Source organism: Xenopus tropicalis, chromosome 8 (assembly GCF_000004195.4).
Source record: "Xenopus tropicalis strain Nigerian chromosome 8, UCB_Xtro_10.0, whole genome shotgun sequence".
Lineage (NCBI taxonomy): Eukaryota > Metazoa > Chordata > Amphibia > Anura > Pipidae > Xenopus > Xenopus tropicalis.
Genome location: NC_030684.2, coordinates 74,893,005 through 74,906,917, shown reverse-complemented (window position 1 = coordinate 74,906,917; position 13,913 = coordinate 74,893,005). Strand labels below are relative to the sequence as shown.

Below are 13,913 nucleotides of genomic sequence, written 5' to 3'. Positions count from 1 at the left end.
AGTACTAAAAGAATCTTTGTGGCCTATTCAGGGGAAATTCTGTATTAGAGGTAACTTGGTTTAATAAGTCAGTGAACTATGCAGGAATACCACATACTTTTATTTATTAACATTATTGTACAGTATTAAAATCTACAAAAGATCATGAGTGGCTGCAACCAAATCTCATCCGGAGGCAGGTATTAGGGAATTATCACACCCCAGCTCTTGAACAGGGTCACAACACAAGGGCATGTACTCCAGAGTGTCATCAAGGTTATCAGGACCAAGTCGATAGTGATGGCTTTTATTTGTAGATACCTTATAACACAAAATATATTGTAGAAGTGTAAATAACTGAAGAGCAGTGCTGTTAAAGATTAGTAATCAGTGGATAATTGGAGAGCATAGAAATAAAAACAAGTTACCATTCATGGTTTATAGTATTTGTAACCAAATCTGTCAAGCTCTAAGGCAGGGATCCCCAACCTTTTTGACCTGTGAGCCACATTTACATGTGAAAAGACTTGGGGAGCAATGCAAGCATTTAAAAAGTTCCTGGGGATGCCAAATAAAGGCTGCAATTGGCTATTTTGTTAGCCCTTTGTTGACTGGCAGCCTATAGAAGGCTCTGTTTAGCAATACACCTGGTTTTAATACAAACAAAAAGTGACACCAAGCCCAGAATTCAAAAACAAGCACCTCTTTAAGGCCACTGAGAGCAACATCCAAAGGGTTGGGGAGAAACATGTTGCTCACGAGCCCCTGGTTGGGGATCACTGCTCTAAGGGACCCATGGCTGTGGATAGATAAGCCCAGCTAAGGGCCAGGTGGGGTGACTTTTCTACTCTAGATGGTTCTGGCAGTCCAGAATGATGGTCAATATGGATAAAAGGAGTGTAACACAAAGACCATACATATTATGTGCACTACAGAAACTGGGGACTTGGCATAAACAGTCCAGTGCTGTAAAATACCGATACTAATAAGCAGGGCATTATTTGTGCAAATGCTTCTCAGTGGACAATTGATTTGGTTTGACTGTACCCCGAGGAGTATACAAATAATTACTTTCAATTTCAGATTTTGTCTGAGTGCAAGAAATAAAACCCTTACAATAGGCAAAAAGTACATTCAGCCTAGTCTTTAAAGTTGAATGTGCAGATACTGCCAATTTTAGAGTTTGTGATGAATACTTTCCCATGTTAAATGTTTCCAGATTACCAGTATTTGATTGGTGTTGATAATTGTGTGCCCTATTTAAGCTTCTGTATACTTTGAAGGCTATATAACAAAGTCAGAGCCAGAAGCATGGTTCATAGCTTGGGAAACAGTATAAGATTGCAACCGACAGAGGGGTGTATCAAAAGATCTGCTGTTAAATTGGAGTTAAATGTCCGTTTACACCATTAAATCCCAGACTCGCAATGGTCTGAACTGCAAACATTTTTTTCCTTCACTTAAACTCCAAAATTATTAAAAAAAAACAAAATTGTCAACTAAAGCAGTTATCAGTTTAACTCCATCTTTTCAACTAGGACACTAACGACAGCAAAACGGAGTGAATAACTCAGATTGGTGTAAGTTGTACTCTAAATACGAAGTTTGGTATTTCAAATTCACTGTGAAACAACAATTAAACTTGCAGTTTCGTAACAAAGTATAAAACTTTATTCACAAATTGGGTGAGATGTTCTTTTAACTCCAGTTTAACTCCAATAATTTTTCATACTCCAGTTTTAGTTTTACTCCACTTTTGTGCATTCCCCCCAATGTAATTTTACTCTGGAGTACTGTAACCCATAGCAACCAGCGCAATTCTTTCAACTTTAGTAAGATAAATAAAATACATATTGCAAATATAGAATAGAATACGTATGTTCTATTCTTAAGTACAACATACACATGGTTGGTGAATCCCTAAGAAGAATATCTAGGACAGCAAATACATATTCACCCCCAAATCACCCCCTAAATGACCTTCAAGCTGGGCTTTCAGGTTTATCTAGGAGAGTTAATGGACATTCTCTTAAGTCCCACTGCCTCTGCTCCCCCATAGTTTGGGAGATTCTAATTAGCCTAGCACCTGATACAGATATTCACCTCATTATCATCTGATGCATCACATTCTGTTCCATCCATCTGTGGAATTTTCATCTGCAGAATAAATATTTGGTAAGGATAAGGCACATACACAGACTTTTTAATACCTGCATAGAGAAGTTATTGGCCAAACCTATGCTAGAAATTGCATTACAACTGGATTCTTAGCAGCAAACTAGAATATTTATATGAAGCTTTATTTCTCAATTTTAAATTGTTGACTATTCAATCAAGATTCTGCTTTCATTAGTCTCACTGCATTTCATCATTTGGAGGTAACTAACTGCTAATAATTACTTCTTGGAATAAAAACCATAATAAAGCCTATCATTTTCAGTTTGTATTTAGTAGAAAAACAGCTCAAACAAAGAGGCAGCCCTGATCCCAAAAGCTCCCATACTATTCTGCAGCACTTATTAGCAAGGAGCTTAGTACCCAGAAATCACAGTCTTCTAGCTGGGTTAGGCCCCCACATATGGCCAAATATTGCTACAACATTAGCAACATGCAACTGACTTATTTTAGTAAGTTAAAAAATCAATTCCATATTTTTGTATGGATGCAGTCTGCCCCACAATTTGTATTCTCTTTAATAGGTTGAATACAAAAAAAAAAAAAAGCATAAAAACTATTTTTAACCTGGTACAGTATGTGTTTGCTCCAAGTCACTCATATGGTCAAGCACACTATTTATGCACATCGTGGATAAAGAAGCAAAGAAATGTCACCTTGTCATCAAAAGAAGAGATGCTCAGTTCTAGTCCCGGACTTTCCATCTGTAAGTAGAGGTACAATAAAAAAAGCTAACCTGCTTATTGCGACAGCACAATACAAAACCAAAGATCTTGATCCTATTTCTGGGGAAGGGATTTATTTAAGAGGTTGCAAGTATAACAAATACATAATGCAGTCAAAATTGGAACCAGCATTGCATGGGCAGCAGTCAAATAATTATGCAAGAACTAAAAGTGGGCATCCATAACTGTGCTCCCATGCAGTGTTTTTATGTGCTTTCCAATGCAGAGGAAAGCAGGTATGAATTGACCGGAATACTGATCATGTATACAGTGCCTCTGTTTCATATAATGTCAACACATGGGGGATTTCACCTGCATTTGCATTGTGCGGGATTGTAGTGGAACACATGAAAATCCACCAGCCATCAAATGCAAGTTGAAAAGCCCATGAATATATACCCTTACATGGACCCAGAAAAAAAACTTGATGAATGGGTCTAGCTGAGGAATGTGGGAGCAGCAGTTTAAAGCTCAGAAGACAGAGACTTCAATCTTGCTAAAATGACTCACTTACCTTTTACAGACCTATCTTATTAACCAGTCCTGTGACCTTCACTTGCTCAGATAGAGGAGTAACCTCCAGCTCTTTTGCCAAGTCAGATAATATGAATAGTCATTATTATGTTCAGCTGGCTCAACCCATGATGCAATCATCTTGATTGTTCTTTAAGGACTGGATGGGAAGGAAAGAGAAAATCATGAAGGGTTCTTGTATTAGAACAATGTCACATGGAGACTTGTCTGTGCATATTCTTGGCACTGGAGGGTATTACTTACAGTGGAGGAGGTTTTCTATATAAGCAACAGCCTGTTTAAGAATCAGCGGCAAGGAGCTGAGGGTGAAAATATCTTAGGGAATATCTATGTTAATTATACTAATTAGAACAAACTGAGTGCTCACTTCCAATATTATATGCAAGCAGTTAGTCAGAACGAGCACTATAACATCTAAAATAAACTATTTACAGGATGTTTGCTGGTAAAGTACGGTGATTCTGCCAGTCACAGAAGCACTATTTTACTAAGCTATGTTGGAAGCTCAAGGTGCAAAATATGTAAGCAATCTGCATTTTTTATCTGCAATACAGAATGATTTTCCAGATAATTTCAGGTGCCTCAGGTTTCACCCTGTTTGGGTCTCTATAGGTAAAACTGTGCACAATTTGTATTTTCACTTTGCTGGTAACAATATAGGCTTAAATTGCATCACTTCCAGTGCAATGAATAATGAGGTGCAATTTAGCTGTGTAGATGCAACATGCTAAGCCTTGGAAGTAACAACACGAGGCAGGTTTTTTTTATTACAGTTCCTTTGCACCTGTGGACATTATTCAGCAAAGAGGATGCAACAAGGCAGGATATGATGCAAGTAACAGATGGAATAACAGATGGAATTTTGTATTCTGTAAGACTGTACAGTGCTGCGTACCCTTGTGGCGCTTTATAAATAAAGTTATACATACATACATACATACTGCATTGTTAAAAAAAATGTAATGACTTTTAACCCCAAGTCATTGAGCCCTTTTTCTTAAGCTTGGCTACCCAAATGTTTGTGAACTACAACTACCACCATGCATTAGGCTTTTAATATATGTTGCAGATTTCTGAGTTGTAGTCCAGCGACAATTGTAGAAACGGCTGTAGGCATTTTTAAAACTTTAATGTTGCCATTGGGTGTAAAGAGGAAATAGTATTTTCCTAGCCTTCAACTGGCAGTGGGCTAAGGTTAATTCCCTGTCACCATTGGTGCCCACTGAAATGTTATAGTCCAGGAAAAGAAAATCTTGGTAAGTGTGGTATGATTTGCCTTTATCAACCTCCTGTCATGGGGTTAGGTGAATTCTTTGTTTCATGTACAAAATGTAATCTAATGTTGCTGCTAGCTGCCATTCTGCATAAGGGATAGGATCCAGCCATGGGTGTAGCTTATTTTGCCACACAGGGTGGATTCAGAGCCTGCAGATAAACACAGGCAGAGAATCCACCCCATGCTCCAAAAAGCTTATTGTTGTGCCTGCACCCGGAGCCATTGCCTCGGGCCAGAAACAGGCACACGGAGCAGATTTTAGTGCTTAACTGCATACTCAAGACACTTTGGGCCATATTCACTAAGGTACGAATCCGAATCACGAAATCCGATCATTTCTGATAGTCACAAAATTTTCATATCCGAACTATCGGAAACGGTGCGAAAACCTTTTTGACTTTGAACCTTCAACGTATGATTTTGGAAGCCTCCCATAGGACTCAATGGCACTTAGCAGCTCCAACCTGGCCCAAGGAAAGTCACGATACCGAAGCTTGAATTAATCTGAAACTTGCGTACTCTTCGACATATACAATTGTTGCGTAAATTGTCGGAAATACGGAAAAGTAGCACAAATTAACGAAAAAATTGCAAAAATACACACAGTTCTAAAGCTTAGAAAAAATAAAAAAAAATTGTATTCGGACTCAATCGTACTTTGATGAATGTGCCCCTTTGTGACTGCACCTGGGCTGACTAAAACATGATTTTAGTTATTGTTGTTTTCTCATGCTTTCTCCCCACTTTTAGCCCACCCCACAATTTTTAAAGTCCGAGTAGTTTTTCAGCTAAAATTTCTAATGGTATAAAGCAGGGTTTCCCAATCACATTCAGATCTAAAAAGTCTTGGGGAGCCACACATGCATGAAAGAAGTTCTTTGGGGATGTCAAATAAGGGCTTTGATTGGCTATTTGGTAGCCCACGTGGACAGTTGGCTGGAAGGAGGCTCATATTGGAATAAAACTGTCTCTGCGCTTCCAAGGTTTACCTTTAAGGCAGAAATTTCAAAATGGACACCTACTGGGATCAAAAGGGGTGGTGAGCAACATGTTGTTCGTGAGCCATTTGTTGGGGATCACTGGTATAGTTGATCTCTAAGTTCTCAGCCTTTGTTGTATGAGACTTGCAGTGAGGACCCAGTTTCTGATGATGGGTCCAGTTCAAAAGCAGGGCCAGAACTTGGGGTAGGCAAAAGAGGCAGCTGTCTAGGGCGCAACGAATGGGGGGCGCCAGGCAGGAGCTGCTCTGTCATTACGATGCCATATTTTATATACTTAGCTTATTGCGCCAGCCTAAAGGTTCTGCATCTCTATTACAGTAATGATCCAGGCCTTTGCAGTTTTCACATGAACTCCCCATCTTGAATTTTGTTAGAAATGTCAGTGACACTCACATGCTCAGCGTGCCCTGGACATAGGGTTACCAATTGGTGGGTAAAATAGCAGCCAAGGCTGGAGCTGGTATTACAAACTTACCAGTGTAACCCTCAGGGTTGCAACTATTTGCTATAAGCTATTTGACACCTTACGAGTAGGTGTCACTTTATCTTTAGTTCATCCTATCTGTAAATAGTTTGAGAGACCAACATCCCCTGTTTCTTGGGAAAGAATGGTTTCTTCCAGATTTCTAGAGAAGAGGAAGAGGATGTTGACTTCCTGGTTGTCTTGGTAGCTACAGGGTCGGTTACAGACAGCCGTTGGGAGAGTGAGAGAATTGTTTACCTGCATAGAGGGTAAGACCCCCAAGGAATCCTCTCTTAGTTTTAGTAAGTGTTAGCCAGCCTGTGTTATAGGAGTGGGTCAGCACCCACTTAGTGTCAGTCAGGGTAGCTGAGCAGTCCAAAGCTCCAACAGGAGGTCAGTGGGTTAGTTCCCTGGTTGTACACAGGTTGATGCCTGGCAACCCAGAATAGGGGCCTCAGTGATAAGGAGGGTGTTACTTATAGAGAGGATTCCCATTCTACCGGCAGTGTCCGTCAGCAGGCCTGGCTGGGTGAGACCATAGAGCATTGCTCATATTCTTTGTTAAAATATTATATTGCATTGTTTCCTGCTATTATATAACTTTGCCTGATTGCTTATATTATTGCATTCACTGTCACCACTGTAATACTTGAACAGTGTAGTGAGATGTTACTTTTCAGTTGCTGCATAAATAAATATACTTTCTAAAGAATTCCTGGCGCCATTACTCTTCATCTTAATTTACACCACAACCTTTCTGATAATCCTCTCACTACAAAGAGAGAGAGAGCCCAGCCCTGAGTGAAAACCACTGGTGTGGCCTTATACTGTTATAATAGTGCTACACCAGCAACATATTTGCTGATAAATTTGTAATCAACTTTTGTTCTGCCCCTTGCTCGCCCCAAATTCTTGCTCTGAGGCTGCCTGTGTTCTCTCTGATACTGCTCTTCCCCCACCCAACTCACCAAATATTCTTTTTTTTTTTTTTTCAAATAACTTTTTATTATTTTTCAGGTTTTTGGGGGTACAGAAAGAAAAGGAGGGTTAGGGTAAAGGTAAGTATTACAGTTTAAAGACATATAGATAACATGACATAACACAGTGATTTTGCATTCTCATGATATTACTGTTATTGCAATTGGATTTAGAGACAATTTTTCACAGTAAATAGTATATTACTCAGACATAAAAAAGATGTTTCTTATATAACACTGTATATCTCTACTATATTTTGATTTTCTTTGGAGTTGCAACTCATAGATTGGAATAACATACGTTCTTTAACTGTTTTCTATGTATTCAGTCCATAATCTCCAATTTTGAAAATGTTTCAGTATATTTCCGTGTCTGTACGCAATAGATTCTTCCATGTTTTTAGACTCTTCAAGTAGGTGCGACCATTCAGCTATTGTCGGTGGTTCTGTATCCTTCCATTTTCTTGGAATAATTGCTTTAGCTATAGTAATAATATACTTAATCAAAGGATTGGAGATTATGTCCTTTTTTTTTTGAATCATACAATAAGAGAATTGATATAGAGTTAAGTTCTAATTCTTTTGGTAAGATTTTTTCAATAATCTTTTGAATAGAATCCCAGTATAACTCACCAAATATTCTATACCATTAGTCAGATCCATCCCAAGCCGCCCTGTCACATCATTGCTCTGCCCCCTTCTTCATAACAACCCCAGCCATTTACATTACAACCCCACCCAAACCTGACCTGTCCCTCTCCTCTATCCAGTATTATTTGTTAAGAAAGGTGGTAACCCTATCTGGGCAGCTGTTGGGGAGCTAAACTTAGGGGTTGTAGCAAACTATTAAGCAAAAAATGGAGTGCATCAACCATTGAAGCAGAAGCTACAGGGCTGATTACTAAATACTGATGCTAATTGTACTGGCTTCAGAGCTGCCAAGTAAAGAGAATCTGAATTAATTACTAATTAGCGATGGGCAAATTTTTTTTCATCAGGCATGGATTTGCAGCGAAATTCCATATTTTGGCATTGGCAAACTGTTTCACAAAACTACTGCCAAAGGTAGCATAAAAAAGTTGAGCGGGTCAAAAAAAGTCGATTTGGGAATTTTTCCGTAGTTTCGCTAATTTTTTGGCGAAGCAAAACAGGACAGGACAGGATTCACTCATCACAATTCTAAACAGTCTTGTATTGTGACATTTATATTCTGTATATAAACTATATTGTGAGTCAGTCACTAAGCTTAGTAACTGACAGCAGCACAGAGCATGTACAGGGAATCAGCAGAAAAGAAGATGGGGAGCTACTGGGGCATTTTTGGAGGCACAGATGTTCCCTTCAAAAGGGTTGTGGGTGCCTTGGGCTGGTACAGACACCAAAAATATAATGTACAACATTCCTGCCCTTAGTATTTAGTTAAGTGGGACTATCACATAAACAGAAATGTAATACAAACTTTATCTCATAGAAATAAGGAAGGGGTGGCACAATGTTGTTCACTTACTTTTTAATTCTGTTTAGATGCATATAGTGCAACAGCCAACATTTATAGGGAGCACTGTACTTGATTCCTGGTCAAGGGAGTTGTTATATACAGGGTTCTGATGCAACATATCCACCAAGTACCGAAACCTGAACCACCACACTGAGTGCAAACAGACACAAGCGCATGTGTAGAGTATCTTATTGGAATGCAATACAACTCCAGTTTTAGCACCTAGTGAGAATGAGCCATATAGTTTGTGATGTATGTGAAATCTCCCAGACAAATTCAAATTCCACTCTCCCCCACTTTACAACTTGGTATGCCCTTTTGATATCAAATACCAGAATAAAACAGTTTCATATGTTCTTTCAGTATAGCTATTTTGCATTGGCATTCAGTTTAAGGCTAGGGGCACCACAGGTGTAGAAACACTGGCAGAGAACAGGTCTTTCAACACAATGTACTTGTCATTCTGTTTTCTTTTGTCATGTCCCAATGTTTAGGTAACTTACACATCCCAAATCACTGATAAGACATAGGAGCATTGAATTAGTGATGAGCGAATCTGTCCTGTTTCAGCAAAAAAAATTGTGAAACTCTTAAAGAGGGCCTGTCACCCAGACATAAAAAGTTGTATAATAAAAAAAACCTAAATTCATTTTTATATTAACACATCCAAACCCATTATAAAGGCATTTAAAAACCCCAGCTGTCAATCATATATTACCTGCCCTGCCTCGGGGCAGACAAGTACTTTAACTTTCAAATCAGCTCTCACTTTCCCCCTCTCTCCTAACCATCTCATTGTGTAGCCAGTGCATGGGCCTGGGCATTTGGTCCCCCATTCTGGCACATACACAAGATTTGGGGGTGATACAAAGCTTGCCTTAATAACAGTGTTCACAAAATGACAAGACCTGCCTATTTGCTGTGATTGTGTAATTCCAGGACTGAAGGAAACAAGATTTATATTACTTATATAGTGTAAGTGACGTTTATTTTGCTTAACAAACACAATAGAAAAGAATTTTGAATTATTTCTTAGGGTGATGGGTCCCCTTTAAAAAGTTTGAGAAACAGTCTGCCAGTGCTGTAAGATGACATTGAGTCACTACTTATTGGGCCTGTGTGTGTCTATGGGAGTGTACCTGGAGCGCCAGGTCCCATTCTATGGCTTAGTTCAGAGCTGGTTTGGGCTACCATCAATTGCCTAATTACATATTATTCTTGGAAGTCGAAAATGTTATAAGAAAACTGATTTATTGTGGGGCTAAGTTACTCTTCATGAAATCCTCATTTGTACAGGCAACATCCTCTCCATTTTCCAGTCCAACATCTTGTTTCCCAATTGTTATAGTCATTTATTCTAGCTATTATATAGGTGTGCTCAGACAGACTCTAGGAATAATCTGTATATTCTTTTTTATTATTACTAAACTAGTGTTAAATTACAGGGAAGTTATGTACCACTCATCCATTCCATTGATTTTATTTGTGATCAAATGTCCCTCTAAATTGGCAAAAGGGGTAAGACTATAAAAATTACATTACAGTGGATCAGGCAGTTTAATATGCAGCTACATAAAACAGTCCCAGAATCCAGAGAGCCACGACTTAAATAAGTTTAAGAGAAAACTCACCATTTCTTAATTGGAATGGGCCATTTCCTTGAAGGGGATATACAGTGGTGTGAAAAACTATTTGCCCCCTTCCTGATTTCTTATTCTTTTGCATGTTTGTCACACTTAAATGTTTCTGCTCATCAAAAACCGTTAACTATTAGTCAAAGATAACATAATTGAACACAAAATGCAGTTTTTAAATGAAGGTTTACGTTATTAAGGGAGAAAAAAAACTCCAAATCTACATGGCCCTGTGTGAAAAAGTGATTGCCCCCCTTGTTAAAAAATAACTTAACTGTGGTTTATCAATTTCAATTTTCAATTTCAATATCAATTTCTGTAGTCACCCCCAGGCCTGATTACTGCCACACCTGTTTCAATCAAGAAATCACTTAAATAGGAGCTACCTGACACAGAGAAGTAGACCAAAAGCACCTCAAAAGCTAGATATCATGCCAAGATCCAAAGAAATTCAGGAACAAATGAGAACAAAAGTAATTGAGATCTATCAGTCTGGTAAAGGTTATAAAGCCATTTCTAAAGCTTTGGGACTCCAGCGAACCACAGTGAGAGCCATTATCCACAAATGGCAAAAACATGGAACAGTGGTGAACCTTCCCAGGAGTGGCCGGCCGACCAAAATTACCCCAAGAGCGCATAGACAACTCATCCGAGAGGCCACAAAAGACCCCAGGACAACATCTAAAGAACTGCAGGCCTCACTTGCCTCAATTAAGGTCAGTGTTCACGACTCCACCATAAGAAAGAGACTGGGCAAAAACGGCCTGCATGGCAGATTTCCAAGGCGCAAACCACTTTTAAGCAAAAAGAACATTAAGGCTTGTCTCAATTTTGCTAAAAAACATCTGAATGATTGCCAAGACTTTTGGGAAAATACCTTGTGGACCGACGAGACAAAAGTTGAACTTTTTGGAAGGTGCGTGTCCCGTTACATCTGGCGTAAAAGTAACACAGCATTTCAGAAAAAGAACATCATACCAACAGTAAAATATGGTGGTGGTAGTGTGATGGTCTGGGGTTGTTTTGCTGCTTCAGGACCTGGAAGGTTTGCTGTGATAGATGGAACCAAGAATTCTACTGTCTACCAAAAAATCCTGAAGGAGAATGTCCGGCCATCTGTTCGTCAACTCAAGCTGAAGCGATCTTGGGTGCTGCAGCAGGACAATGACCCAAAACACACCAGCAAATCCACCTCTGAATGGCTGAAGAAAAACAAAATGAAGACTTTGGAGTGGCCTAGTCAAAGTCCTGACCTGAATCCTATTGAGATGTTGTGGCATGACCTTAAAAAGGCGGTTCATGCTAGAAAACCCTCAAATAAAGCTGAATTACAACAATTCTGCAAAGATGAGTGGGCCAAAATTCATCCAGAGCGCTGTAAAAGACTCGTTGCAAGTTATCGCAAACGCTTGATTGCAGTTATTGCTGCTAAGGGTGGCCCAACCAGTTATTAGGTTCAGGGGGCAATTACTTTTTCACACAGGGCCATGTAGGTTTGGATTTTTTTTCTCCCTAAATAATAAAAACCCTCATTTAAAAACTGCATTTTGTGTTTACTTGGGTTATCATTGACTAATAGTTAAATGTGTTTGATGATCAGAAACATTTTGTGTGACAAACATGCAAAAGAATAAGAAATCAGGAAGGGGGCAAATAGTTTTTCACACCACTATATACAGTACCTTGATTTCACTTTTTAGCATACCCTTTGCATCCAGTTTCTCCAAAAAACAACTTCAGTACATCCCCTTTCCTTCACGTCCTCTTTTGAATATCTGGCAGTCAGAACCATTGCTCCTCCCTCATTAGCATAACCCGGTGATGTCAATGAGTGACCAGCACCACACAGCAATAGCAGACCAAACCCACCCCATCCTAAAGGTACACGTTAAGCGAGCGGATATTCTTCCGATATTCCCACCTACGGGTGGGCGTTATCGGGCGAATTCAGGCTAATTCGGCCCATCTTTATTGCCCCTACACAGGCCGATAAGCTGCTGAATCGGTCTAAGGGACCAATATCGGCAGTTAGAATCAGCCTGTGTATGGACACCTTAAAGGTAGCCATACACTGAAAAATTCACTCATTTGACGAGGTCGCCAAAATGAGCCTATGCTGTCCTTGAGCCAACGGAATAATCAAGCTTGCCTGATCAACATCTTCCCAATTTTTGGCCAGATAATGGTCAGGAAGCCTGTCAAGAGGGCCCTATACATGGGAAGATAAGCTGCCAAATAGGTCTCAATCGGCAGCTAATATCTGCCGGTGCGTGTATGGTTTGTTCCCAGGCTGATGACATTAGCACAAAGACTGTGACAGCAATGTTAAAGAAGCTGCAGCTTGTTCCTCAAGCTTACGTTTTATTGTGTGCCATTAGAGCAATAGGTCTTATATATACAGTACTTTGCTGTGACCCTCCTGCCGCCAGCAAAAACTCCATTCAACCTTAGATTCAGGATACTGGGACACAGTGTATAAAACAGTAAATAAGGACACAGTTTAGAGAAAACTAGAAGCTCCACTAACTGCAATTTCATAGGGAGGGTAACAGACACGGGCTGCTGCAGAGTTTTGCTTGTCACTCAGGTATTACTATTTCCTGTAAGAGTATGAATGGACACATTTGATATAATGACATTTTTAGGTGGTAAAATATGATTTAAAACATTTTTTTCCTTTGTCATTTAAAGAAAGGAGAAATATAATACTAGGAGATAAGGCTGACACTATAGTTCTCCTTAAAACAGAATAACAAGCTGTGAGCTTAAGACAAACAACTCCACACAGAATCATATTGTCTTGTTGATATATTTATGACCTAGAGGTTAAACATAGTAACATAGTTAATTTAGGTTAAACAATTACCAGCCATGTCCATCAAGTTCAAATCCTCCCAGGGCATATATATGCTATAAATAAATGTATACATGTATGGAATCTGTTATCCAGAATGCTTGGGACCTGGGGTTTTCCGGATAAGGGACCTTAATGTAATTTGGATCTTCAAACTTTGTCTACTAAAAAAAATTATTTAAACATTAAATAAACCTTGCATTTGTTTTGCCTCCAATAAGGATTCATTATATCTTAGTTGGGATCAAGTACAAGGTACTGTTTTATTATTAAAGAGAAAAGGAAATTATTTTTAAAATTGTGAATTATTATTAGAGTCTATGGGAAATGGCCTTCCCATAATTTGAAGCTTTCTGGATAATAGGCTTTCAGATAACAGATCCCATACCTGTACACACATACCTATACTAAACTAAAACTAAGATCATTAGCTCATATTTGTAGCCTAATATCTTAGCTTGTCCAAGAAATCATCCAAGTCACTCTTAAAGGGGCACTATACTGGAATTTATGTAAAACAGATCATCTGTTATCTGTCTATAATGCCCTCTGATGTACCTGTAGAGTAATTGTTTCTGCTCTCAAGCACCTTTTCTCAAGAGAAAACAACCCCAACCATGAAAGTCTAACCTTATAATTTAAATCTTTCATCCCCTTTACCAGTTTAGTTGCACGTCTCTACACTTTTTCCAGCTCATTAATATCCTTAAGGACTGGAGCCCAACACTGCACACTCAAGATGAGGCCTTACCAGAGACCTATAAAGAGGCAAAATTATATTTTCATCCCTCAAGTTA

The 13,913-nt window shown here is 39.0% G+C and overlaps 1 long non-coding RNA gene across 2 annotated transcripts; it reads right to left on the bottom strand.

The window, feature by feature from the left end:
- Window positions 1-55: 55 nt before the first annotated feature.
- Window positions 56-3,532, bottom strand: LOC105948251. 2 transcript variants are annotated; one of them, XR_001171672.3, is made up of 4 exons: window positions 3,394-3,532; window positions 2,811-2,858; window positions 2,083-2,136; window positions 56-300 (listed from the first exon to the last, which is right to left on the bottom strand). It is a non-coding gene; the product is annotated as an uncharacterized LOC105948251 (long non-coding RNA). The 2 variants fall into 2 exon arrangements; XR_001171671.3 differs by lacking the exon at window positions 3,394-3,532 and adding an exon at window positions 3,192-3,334.
- Window positions 3,533-13,913: the final 10,381 nt, after the last annotated feature.